We start from the raw sequence: 11,870 nt of genomic DNA, 5'->3' as shown, positions 1-11,870 counted from the left end.
TCGATAGAGTACAAAACCCTTTGTTAGCTAAGGTGGATTCAGATTTGTCCCCTTAGGCAAATACCCATCCTAGGTCTACAAGGTGCCCTTGTACAAAGCAACCCATGGCTGCCGACAAGGATTCTTTTGTCAGGTTGGGTTGACTGCCTCCTCTAATTAAGTAGACTAGGGACCATGATGGCCCGAGATGACAAAGCCATGAGATCTTGATTTGGTCCATCATTCATTCCCCCACCATCCACTATAAGTGCTAGATGGTGAAATTTCCATTTTAAATATTAAATTTCCATATTCTCAAACCCATGTTACTACTATAAGCCAAATATTATCTATCTCTACATATCTAATTGACGACTAGCCCTAATCAAAGTTTCTCTCTCATGATTAGGAGGGGGTAATTAACTATATGGGCTTGCGCCTATTGGAAACAAAAACTCATATCATAAAGTCCTCGCAAAATAAGGGTGATATCTCTAGGCAGTGTCTTACCTATAAACCCATTTGCCATCCCAAAATTTACCCTGGAACTTAATTTAGTTAAAACTCTCCCGAAGAAAAATAATAGGGGAGGCTGGGTCAAATTTTTGGAGCCCACATAGATCAAAGAAAACACTCTCAAAAACAGTCTTATTTGAAAGAGTCAAGTTGTTGGACAATCAATAGGAATATAACATATTTCGTGGCTTCAAACATGTTGCAACATTGTCAGACCTATTAAAGGCCAACAGAGCAAAGAAATATCTTGAAAACCAAGCTTCTCTGGGTAAAAAAAAAATGGCAGCATTATCTGCTGGGATGGATTGGTAGTGTGATGATTTAAACGAAGATGCACCGAAAGAGATCCAAGACATTCCTCTCCTAGGACTGAAGGATGTAGAAAATCATCAACTTTTGCTTGATCTATGCAAAATTATGGTACCCTTGCATCATTATTCCGAAGCACTGGAGATTATAAATCTTCTAACAAGGTTACCAAATGATAGAGTATCTATTTAGAAGAAGAAAGAGCTTCAATCATTGTATGCACAAATAGCATATATTACTCTAGATCCAAAGCATGCATTTGATTATGCTCGAAATATGGTGAAAAAACATCTTTATAATATTTTAGTGTGGAACTCATATTACAAAGTTATTTTAAGATTTCGAAATAGATTTGGAAAACATCTTAATTTTTTGTATCAAATGAGAGTTAGGCACAGTGACTGTCTGCCCCCTATGATTATTAATGGAAATTAATGCACCATGCAAAATATGCACCAAGCTGCTGCTAAGGAGTATCTTCTAGTTTACAAACATCAACCTGAGAATGCACTAATAAATCTTTGTGTTGGTATTGCTTATGCCACTAGATCTACAACCCTACTTTCACAAGTGGACTGAAGGCGACAACCTACAATAATGCTGAAAATACATGTTAAAATACACCCTGCATGTGCTACGACAAATGCAGTAAATTTCTAAACGCCAATATCCAAGAATGTTGTGCAGGATCAAATGCTCGTTAATATAACATTCAAGTTTCAAATAAAATATAACTCACATGTGCTCTGATCATCACATCTGAGTCCCAAATTCAATGGTTTGAGAATACTGCACGGGTCAAATACTCTAGTCTCATCCTCCTCCTCGAAAGGACTGGAGTCAACATGATTTGAATTACAAAATGTCCCTCAAATACCTGCATGGGCCCCGATGAGCGTGTTTGAAAACACATGTAATTCCTAGGGATGCTGTGTGGATCAACAAGCGAAGTCAACTATGAACTCGATCTTCTGTCGGCAAGTTGACAGAGTCGGCAAGGTTCAATCCACAAATGCGAATAACCATAAGTCACCCCAATGATGGTCGTATTGACAAAAAATCTCAACCAGAGAGGTCAAATCTCAAATCCCATAAAAGCCTAAATCCTTGAAATAAAATCTTTCACTTAAAATTTGAAACTAAAACCATCCACCTCCCACAACTGTTTATCGGGGTGATAAATTTGAAATTAACCTCATCTCACGAAGATCGAATACATATTGTGTGTATCACTAAGGTTCATCCTCAAATAGTCTCTTTCCAGCAGAGACGTGGCACATGCCCTCTGATCGTATGGTTTGGCCACAAAATGGCACCATTATATTATGATTATGGCCAAATCTCGTATGTTCCCTAAAGGCTTCAAACCCTTGATTAATGAATTATAGGGTATATTCGATAGGCATAAAGTCCTCTGTCAGCTAAGTGGATTCAAATCTACCCCCTTAGACAAACACCAACTAAGGTCTACAAGGTATTATTGGATGAAGTAACCTATGGTTGTCGATAAGGTACCTTCTGTTAGGTTGGGTCGACTACCTCCTCTGAGTAAGTAGGCCAGGGATCATGATAGCCTGAGATGACGGAACCATGGGATCTTGATCGGGCTCTTCTTCATTCCCCCATCACCAGCTTTAAGTTTATTGTGATAAACCTCAAATTCTTAAACTTCAAAATTCAAATCCAAAATTCAAACCTTAAAACTATTTATATTATACAATAGGTTTATAACCTACGTGATCATTTTAATAACTAGCTTTAATTAAAAGTTCTCTCTTGTTATTAGGGGTAAATTAACTATAGGGGCTTGCGCCTATAGGAAATCAGAACTCAGTTCAAAAAAGTCCTCACAAAATGAGGGTGAAATCTCTAGGTAGTGTCTTATCTAAAAACCAATCTACCTTCTGAAAATTCATAGAGAACTTAAATTTGTTAAAACTCTCTTTCATCATAAACAATAAAAAAAAAGTTATGGTGTGGAGAGGCCAGGAGTACATCGTGGAATTTTTTGAGCCCACAGACTTCCTCAATCAATCCCCTGTAATTAAATGATCTGGCCCGAGAAATATGACAACAAGTTGACCGTTTTGCAAAAGTTTAAGATGTTAGGAATGCTCACTTTGGGTTCCTTTTCCATAATTCACCAAGCCTTCTAGGTACACTATTGTTCTTCTTTAATGATTCGTCATCCAAGTCATCAGAAAAAGGTGAGGTGAGCTCAACGACATACCAGAGATGGAATTGTTATTAGAATCCTCAAAATTTCCACCATTGTTTCGAGATAAGAGAGTTGATGAAGCAGCTTCAGTTCTTTCTCCATTGATCTGACTGCGTCTTAAGCTTCTTCACCTTAGTTTCCATCTTGCCTTAGCTTCCTCTAGCAAATTTTATGATTATGTTGTCACCCTGGTACCCTTATAAGTCATAAATAAATAAATTGTTTCAATCTAGTCTCAGAGAATGTTTAAAAATTTTAAATTTTTAAGGAAATAAACTAATTAAGGAAGCACATGTGCAGCGGTTTAAACACATACTACTTTATTTGCAGTGGTTTAGAAACCGCTGTATTTGTGTTCGTTGGAAAAGCTTTAGCAGTGGTTTTATGAGTGCTGCTATATGAAAGCTTTAGTAGCGCTTTTTAGCAAGTGTTAAAACCGCTGCTAAAGGATAGAATGGATTAAAAAAATAAATTTTGTGATCAAATTATTTAACTTCCAACTGTCAGATTTTATAGAATTAAAGAAAACCATGCATCAACTATTAAAATAATTAGTAACATTAAGTCCTTATAGTATAACGAAAATCAAATAGGTGATAAACCATTCTGCAAACATGTCTCCTAATAATGCAAGAAAGGCATTGTATTTTGACGATGCTTCACCGAGGATTCCTATTTCTCTTAGCTTTAGTGCATACTCCATAGGAGGAAAGGTGCTTCATTTTCCACGATGTTACTGCCAGAAATATATATGGAAACAGATCATTCGGAACAAATTGGATAAACTTTAATTACTTCTATTTAATTTCAATTTAAATCTAGTATGCAACTGATGTTTAAAATTCAAGCCTGCAAGCAAGCAACCTAAGAGTGCCATATCTAAATAACCTAAAAAGCATGGCATGTAGACAAATTCAAACAGAATCAATTTCTTACCCCCCAACTTAGCTGAAGGAATAGGTCCTGAAATTGCATTATTCTGCAGCAACCTGCAAGTAATATTTAAAAAATTAATAATTTCATAGCACTTGTCTGTCTGAAATTTTTAACAGCAATTAATGCAGTCACCTCACCACTTACACAGATTGCAGATTTGTTATATTTTCAATACAAGGTGATAAGGTCCCATACAAGCTTTGGATGGGAAGGTCCATAGCACACATAAAGAGAAACATATTCAACGAAGCAACAAATTTCCCTTCTGCTATGAAAACTGATGAATTAACAAAACATATAGATTTTATAAACTTACAGAGCAGAAACAAAGGTATAGCAACAGTAATAAAGTAACTAAGGAAAATGAAAAGATTCTTTGGATTGAGATAATCATTCTTGTTTATTTTTGGATCAACAATAAAAAAGGAAAAAAAACACATCCAATAAGAGATAATTATTCAATATCAACTTTAACCATTGCAATGATATTTTAGCTTCCAACTTCAATAAAGACACAAATTACTGTTATACATCCCACAAAGATGCAAAAACTAAGCCTTATGAGTAATGTATTAAGCCTTATGAGTAAAATGAATATCTAATAGTAATAACATTCAATGAATATGTCTTAATGTGGTATCATTGTCATGTGCCGAGCAATTAGAAGAGTGTATTAAGGTTCTATGAAATAAATAATTCTCGATTCTGTATGAGCTTTAAATTACTAAGTTCAACAATGGTAATATAAAAAAGTATTAAACTTTTATTTGTAAAGAACAATCAAAAGCTTAATTGTGTCAGACTAGCAATTCAACTAAATATTGAACTTTTATTAGGCTATTCAAGAAAGCATTAAGTTAACTCAGGAACTTCAAGGGAAAAGCAAGTTATGATTGGAGATAATTTTGCTGCAAATCTATTTGTCTCCATTCATAAATCAATGGGTTGGAATGTTCAAATTCAATAAGCAAATTCTCTATGTAGGGTATATAGATACCAAATCAACAGCTTCCAGTTTAATAGCTTCGAGCGACTTTTCATCCATAGCAGCTTCCATTAATTCAGCACACATTCACTTGAGAAAGAATTGTCTGCAAGAAAGAAAAAATTTAACTCAGTGGATAAAATCAGGAAAGGTTCTTTAAGAAACTCCTCAAAAGACGCTTTCACAACCTTTGGTCATCATTATAATTTATATTTTGATACTTGTAATGGTTTGTCAAATTGAAGATAGGTGACCCACAAAATAATATATTGATCTCATATACATTTATACTACCATAATTCGTTTTTCCAATTAGATCAATAACATATTTTCTGAGAAGAAATCCGGCTAATTAACGAGTCAAACACATCACAATGATGTTCTTCCTCCTCTTTCCTCTCTTCCAAATCGCAATTTGGGGCGCTGCACATATATATACCGATACTCTCCGGCAGGATTGAGGAACTTCTCCTTAACTAGGTTAACTCAACGCGGAAAAAGACCTGGAGACAACTTAGACAAAGAAAGGCAAAAAGCAAAGAATTGATAAATCATTATACTTTGAAGGAAACTGGATGTAATTAAAACCCAAAATTTTCAAGCTCCACTACTGAAGACCGGCGCTTCAGTTACCTCAATTGTGTGGTCCTTCTTTGCCAGCAAGCTAAGCAATCATATAAATAGAAACAATCAAAGGCTTTCAAGAAGGCAAAGGGCTTGGGTATCCATTACTCCATGAGAAACGGTGGAGGTAGAAGTAGGATTCGGCGTCGGTATGCGTGGCTTCGGCATAGGGTTGGCTGATTCGGCGTCAAATGGAGATCTACGAAGTCGCGGTGAAGAAGGCGAATGAGTCGGCTAGGTTACGAAAGGAGGATATCGACAAGCTTATGAGAGCGGCGGGTTAGGGAAATTTTAAATTTTTGAGGATCAATTTAGCAGCGGTTAATAATGCTACCTTTATATAACTTTAGCAACAGTTACAAATCGTTGTTATAAAAATGCTGTGAAAACATTAATTTTTAAGTAATGTATATAACATATATAATAAACATGCACTTGTAGTTTATGTGAGCTCAAATTATATGCTAGCCGTGAATCCTGTAGCTCAAAGATATGATGCCTTTTGTGCATAACCTTTTCATGAAATCTTTGTTGACGTCGATAATTATACACTGGCTATTGGAGCACTTTTTGGAGAAATACTCATTATTGGCAAGGAAGATTGTGTTTTTCTTTGGGAGGATGATTGGAATGTCCACATCTTCACTTACACTCTAATGTTCTATCCAACATAATTCTCCCATGGTTTGATGTTGGCCTCCCTTTCCGAGGTTGCTAACTTTTTGAGGGACTCTCACTTGAACCACTGTTAACTAATCATAAACTCCTTTTATTCATTGTGGATATTAAGGATAGAGGTTTTGATCAAAGAAATGGATAAATATGCACTTCTTCTTAATGATAGAGGTTTTGAAGGTGGACTAATCATTCTTGACCATGCATCAATTCCTGATGTTTTGGTGAGATTAAGTACCCTCAACATTCATCAAGGAATTCCTTTCCTTAATTAAGTGGAAGGTGTATTGCCAACCTTCAATTATGGGTATATTTTGGTGTGCTTGAAGGATGAGAAAGGAAAAACAGAGGTTATGTTTAGTAAACTGATTCAAACAACTAATGTGGGGAGCATGTGGGGTCAAAATAGGTGCAAACAAGCATCCATGTCAACCAAAAATTATTTAGTTGATTAACGATGAGGGCAATCAATGTGGCATTCCCCTGATCAAATGTGTCGAGGCTAAGAGATGTCTCATGCCTAATTGGGGAAGTTCCCCTTATCCTCCCTTCAAACAATAAATTGATGATCTGCTCCTTCTCCCACTATATTGTATGATGTTGTGATTCCATGATTTGAAGTGAAGTGTCATTCATCACTCTTTTTTAGGCTTCGTTTGAGACGGCGTTCTTACCGCTTCTTAAAGTAGCTTTCTAATGCAAAAATTAAAATTTTTATACTAGAAAACTGTTGAAGAAGCAATTAGAAAGCCGCTCCAAGCGAAACCTAAGTGTCCCCTTTTGGTGTTGTAGAGAACTAAAATGGCCATCACAAAAAGATTAGTATTCTCTGGTACTTAAAAAGTGTTAGTAGTAGCTAAATAAAAGCCATGAAATTTTTTATTGGAACTTAATGATATTTTTACAAGTGTCAACATTAATGGGGTAGTTAATCTAAAGTGACTGCTACAAATACATAGATAGAGAGTACCATTAGACAATTGCTCTGGAATTTTCGCCACTTGAGTTATTGCTAAGCTAACTATTAGACCATCTATTCTATCTGTTGCACTCCACTCCTCTGTAGCATCTCTTGTACCAAGTAAATAGTATTTGGGTGGTGTTTAGGAACACTTTTAAGTATAAGCAAAAACTAGTATTATTATGTCACTTATTAATATTACCAAATAATTAGTAACAACAGACCTACTAAAATTATGTTTCATATAATCAGTCATTTTTCTAATAATCTAAACTCTTTAGGGCAATATTGTTTGATACTAAAATTAAGACATCTTAGAAGTCTGACATAAGACTTTGTGCTGTAGTTTTAGAAATATTTGTTTCACTTATGCCTCATAAAAATTTGTCACTTGCCACTCTTTAACAGATATATATTTCATTAGAGGAATAGGAATAGAGTACAAAAGACTCTTAAAAATAATATATTTTTACTAAGAAAATAAAGTAAATTGCAAAAGTTAAGAAATTAGCAATGTGGCATCAGTGTGTTTGAGTATATTGCGCTTGTTTTTTTCTAAATAAAATGATTATTTGTAATGAAAATTTGTAGTTTCTTTCTTGAAGAAGAATATTAGAATTTGTCAATATATGAAACTATTCAATTTAATGTCGGAGAGAAAATCAAAATAGTTGCATTGAATAAGCATATTAATATTCTAATATAATCAGCATTTATACTAAATCATCAAAGATTTATTATTCATTATGTCTTAGAAAATCTAAGAAATTCAGTTTATATAATAGATTTGTATACGAGAAGGGAAAAACAGGAAACTAGCAAAGCTATAGAAGCTGAATTTATAATTCAGTCTCGTAATCCAGAAGGCTATCACACCAACTTATGTAATCATAGTTGGTCCACAAAGGGGAGTCAAAAGGCTGCAGGGAAGTTGGCGAATCCTCTATATTGAAATCAGCATCAAGATGATGAGGAACATATTTGGGAATTGCAGAAGGTTGTTCCGGAGGAGGAAGTGATAAGGAAACTTGAAGAAGTTGTCCATGAGGAGGTAGAGATAGCGAAACTAGAAGAAGTTGCCCATTGAGAGGAAGAGATTGGGAGAATGAGAAGGTTGTTGATATGGGTGATGATCCTGCAGCTGTTGCAAAGCCATGGAAACATTAATGTACTGCCTCTGAATTTGCTCCTCTTCCTCCTGATGCTGGTGTTGGAGGAACTCTAACCTCTCCCTCACCTCTTTTAATTTGATTTCCATTGCAGCCTTCTCTTCATGGACCGACGACAAAGAAAAAGACGGACCCTTTGCTTCATGATCTCCACCGCAGTTGCTATCTCTCTTCTCCCTCTTAAAGTGGAGGTAACATTCTCTGATCCGGTCAAATTCGACAGTGTCCTCACTCCTCAGGCCATAATTGTAGGGTGTTTTGTTCGGGCAAAAATGAAAAATGAAGCAAGGAGAACGTCCACGCCGCAAAGGAGGGAAAGCTCACTGGTCTTCTTCTTTAAACCTTTCAATCTCGTCATGTATGTTGTCCGGAAGGTTTTCTCGATACTTAATGGCAAGCTTTGCACATCCCATGAGGATCGCACGTAGTAGCGGCGAGGCAGAGCACAAGAGGAAAAGAGGTAACAGAGATAGAACTTTGTACGTTAGAATGCAATAACAATCCTTGTAAAAATTAATACAATTTCGACCGTTGGAGAGCTGCTTAGTTGATGATGGAATTTTGAGGTTGGTTGTCGTCCATCTATGCTCCTCAGTACGAGGTTTTATCTCTAGCATGCCGGTTGTCACAACGATAACTTTTAAAAAATATCATAAAAATGCATTCAAATCCTAATTATTCTTAAATTACATTTATTTTTTTAAAAAATCATAAAATATATTCAAACCCTCACTTAATAGAAAATTCAGAATTAGGACACCGGAAAACAAATGGAATTTCAAAAATATCCTTAAAGCCAAAATTTGTTTCATGGGTGATGCCCCCGAAAACTCCTGCAAGGGCATTGCCCCTTGACCCCGCGACCTGACCGAACAGGTCAAATCTCGCCAGGAAGCGCTGCACCCTTGGACTCCGACATATCTATGAAACATACGATGGTCAAGGACATTAATAAATAAGGGTTGAGCCAAATTCGAGGCAACTCCAATACTTTTCAAATTAATTATTTTAATATGAAATTATTATATAGTATTACATCAAATATTTTTTGCATCAGTAATGTCTTAATCTTATTTTTTAAGTTTGTTTCATGGAAGCAAATTTGTGGAGGTAAAGAGAGAGTTCAATTTCTTAACTTTGTGCAAAGAATCGCCGCACTTGAAGAGAAAAGCAATTCACAAGAGAAATTATAGTTTTAGCATGAGAGCCTAAAAAAAAAATCAATGTCAAAATCTGACAATCTTAGGCTCCTTATGTTAGCATACAACACTAAAATAGTAGAGGAAACGAAGCAACAATCTGTACCGTTGACTTAGTTTTATCTGAACCGTTCATTTATTTATTGTACTATATATATACTCCATTGTATTAGCTGTCTAGGCATTGGAAAATATTCATTCTCTATTTTCGTTTCTATTTCCTCTTTCCCGTGTCTCTCTGGTTTGGCATGGCTATCAACATGGTATTAGAGCATAGCTAAGTTCTTTGTTTTTTCTTTCTATTTTCTTGGTCATAGTTCGTTCATCCAGTCTCCTCTCTTTTTGATTCATCATGGATGACTCTTCAACCTCACCTTCTACCATAGATGCTCTATTACCGTATACTTCCATACCCATTCCTGCTCAACTCAAGTTCTTTATGAATAACATCAAGACTCTTTTCTCTAAACCCTTAACATCTGATAACTATTAGGAAATAAACCAAAATGTAATTAATTAGAATATAGTTAATGAACTGGCATTGTATTTTCTGAAGATTGTATTTATCTCGTCTCTGCTAGTTCGCCTATATATAGGCTTCTATCCTTCCTGTAATACTCGGTGAATAATAAACCATTTTCTACTTTCCTTCTTCCTGCTTGCTTTCAAGAACCGAGAGTCTCTGTTCAAGAACTAAGGTTGGTTAGATTAGGTCTAAGTCAGTTTGTACCATTTTTTTCTTTCTTGAGTCTTTTGTAATTGTTGTGGCTCCTGATGCTAAGTAACTTCGCACACACACACATTGGAAGAATTTTTGATTGTTCCCTAGAGTTTACTGTTTTTGGTAACATCGTCTGGGACGATATTTATATCGGCCTGGACGATCCGTTCAAAAATAGAAACCTTGATGAGGGAATCATCCTTGTTAAGGCAGCTGTCATTAAACACATCATCCTGGATGATTTTGTATCGGTTAGGACGATAGGCTCAAATCAGAAAGAATCTGTCGTCAGATCTATTTAGAAATTACTTATTTTTGGACATCGTCCCGATGGATCGGGCTGGCCTATCCGGATCGGCCTGGACGATCCATCACAATTTTTCTTAAATAAATATGACAATTAAGGAGAGCAATTAATGGTGATTTGCATGATCACATCGGCCTGGCCGATCGCAGTATCGTCCGGGCCGATTTGACATTGGCCAGCTTCTTTTCAGGGTGATGTTCAGAACGATTTTCCTCATATTTGAACTAATCATCCAAGGACGATATCCTATCAGCCTGGACGATATGACAAAAAATTGACTAATCGTTCCTAACCGACCAGGCTGATTAAGCATAATTTACACTGATCGGCCAATATCGGCCTGGACGATAAAGTCAGCAAGTTGCATTAATGAGCTCGTTTTGAGATTTTCTATTTAAGCTTTTGACTAGGCACTTTTGTAAGTGTCTTTGACAGCCATTGTAGCTTCGTTCTTTTGGGGGAAACTTGAAGAGAGAGCTTGAAAGGGAGAGAGAAAATGGTGGAGTTTGAGAGAGGGAGAAGATCCTTAGAGGGGGTTTCAAGGGAGTGTGGAGGGGGTTCCACACGGTTGCTCCGACGAACTCGCACCTTAGTACCATCGGATTCAAACCTCGCCAGGAAACGTTGTCCCCTTGGACCCCGACATATCTATGAAATATACGACGGTCAAGGACATGAATAAATAAGGGTCGAGACAAATTCGAGGCAACTCCAATACTTTTCAAATTAATTATTTTAATATGAAATTATTATATAGTATTACACCGAATATTTTTTGCATCAATAATGTCTTAATCTTATTTTTAAAGTTTGTTTCATGCAAAGCAAATTTGTGCAAAGTATCACCACACTTGAAGAGAAAAGCAATTCACAAGAGAAATTATAGTTTTAGCATGAGAACCTAAAAAAAAAAAAAATTCAATGTCAAAATCTGACAATCTTAGGCTCCATATGTTAGCATACAACACTAAATCAGTAGAGGAAACGAAGCAACAATCTGTACCGTTGACCTAGTTTCATCTGAACCGTTCATTTATTTGTTGTACTCTATATATACTCCAGTGTATTAGCTGTCTAGGCATTGGAAAATATTCATTCTCTATTTTCGTTTCTGTTTCCTCTTTCCTGTGTCTCTCTGGTTTGGCATGGCTATCAACATGGTATTAGAGCATAGCTAAGTTCTTTGTTTTTTCTTTCTATTTTCTTGGTCATAGTTCGTTCATCCAGTCTCCTCTCTTTTTGATTCATCATGGATGACTCTTCAACCTCAC

The 11,870-nt window shown here is 35.9% G+C and overlaps 1 long non-coding RNA gene across 2 annotated transcripts; it reads right to left on the bottom strand.

Moving 5' to 3' along the window:
- Positions 1-3,567: 3,567 nt before the first annotated feature.
- LOC110103026 lies at positions 3,568-5,839 on the bottom strand. Of its 2 annotated transcripts, none has more exons than XR_003701368.1 (4): positions 4,956-5,839; positions 4,103-4,235; positions 3,959-4,011; positions 3,568-3,758 (listed from the first exon to the last, which is right to left on the bottom strand). It is a non-coding gene; the product is annotated as an uncharacterized LOC110103026 (long non-coding RNA). The 2 variants fall into 2 exon arrangements; XR_003701369.1 differs by having other exon boundaries at positions 4,103-4,223.
- Positions 5,840-11,870: the final 6,031 nt, after the last annotated feature.

The sequence above is a fragment of the Dendrobium catenatum genome, unplaced genomic scaffold, assembly GCF_001605985.2.
Source record: "Dendrobium catenatum unplaced genomic scaffold, ASM160598v2 fragScaff_scaffold_756, whole genome shotgun sequence".
In the NCBI taxonomy this organism is placed as follows: Eukaryota; Viridiplantae; Streptophyta; class Magnoliopsida; order Asparagales; family Orchidaceae; genus Dendrobium; species Dendrobium catenatum.
Note: the sequence above shows the minus strand (reverse complement) of the source record. Positions and strands in the feature narration are given on the sequence as shown.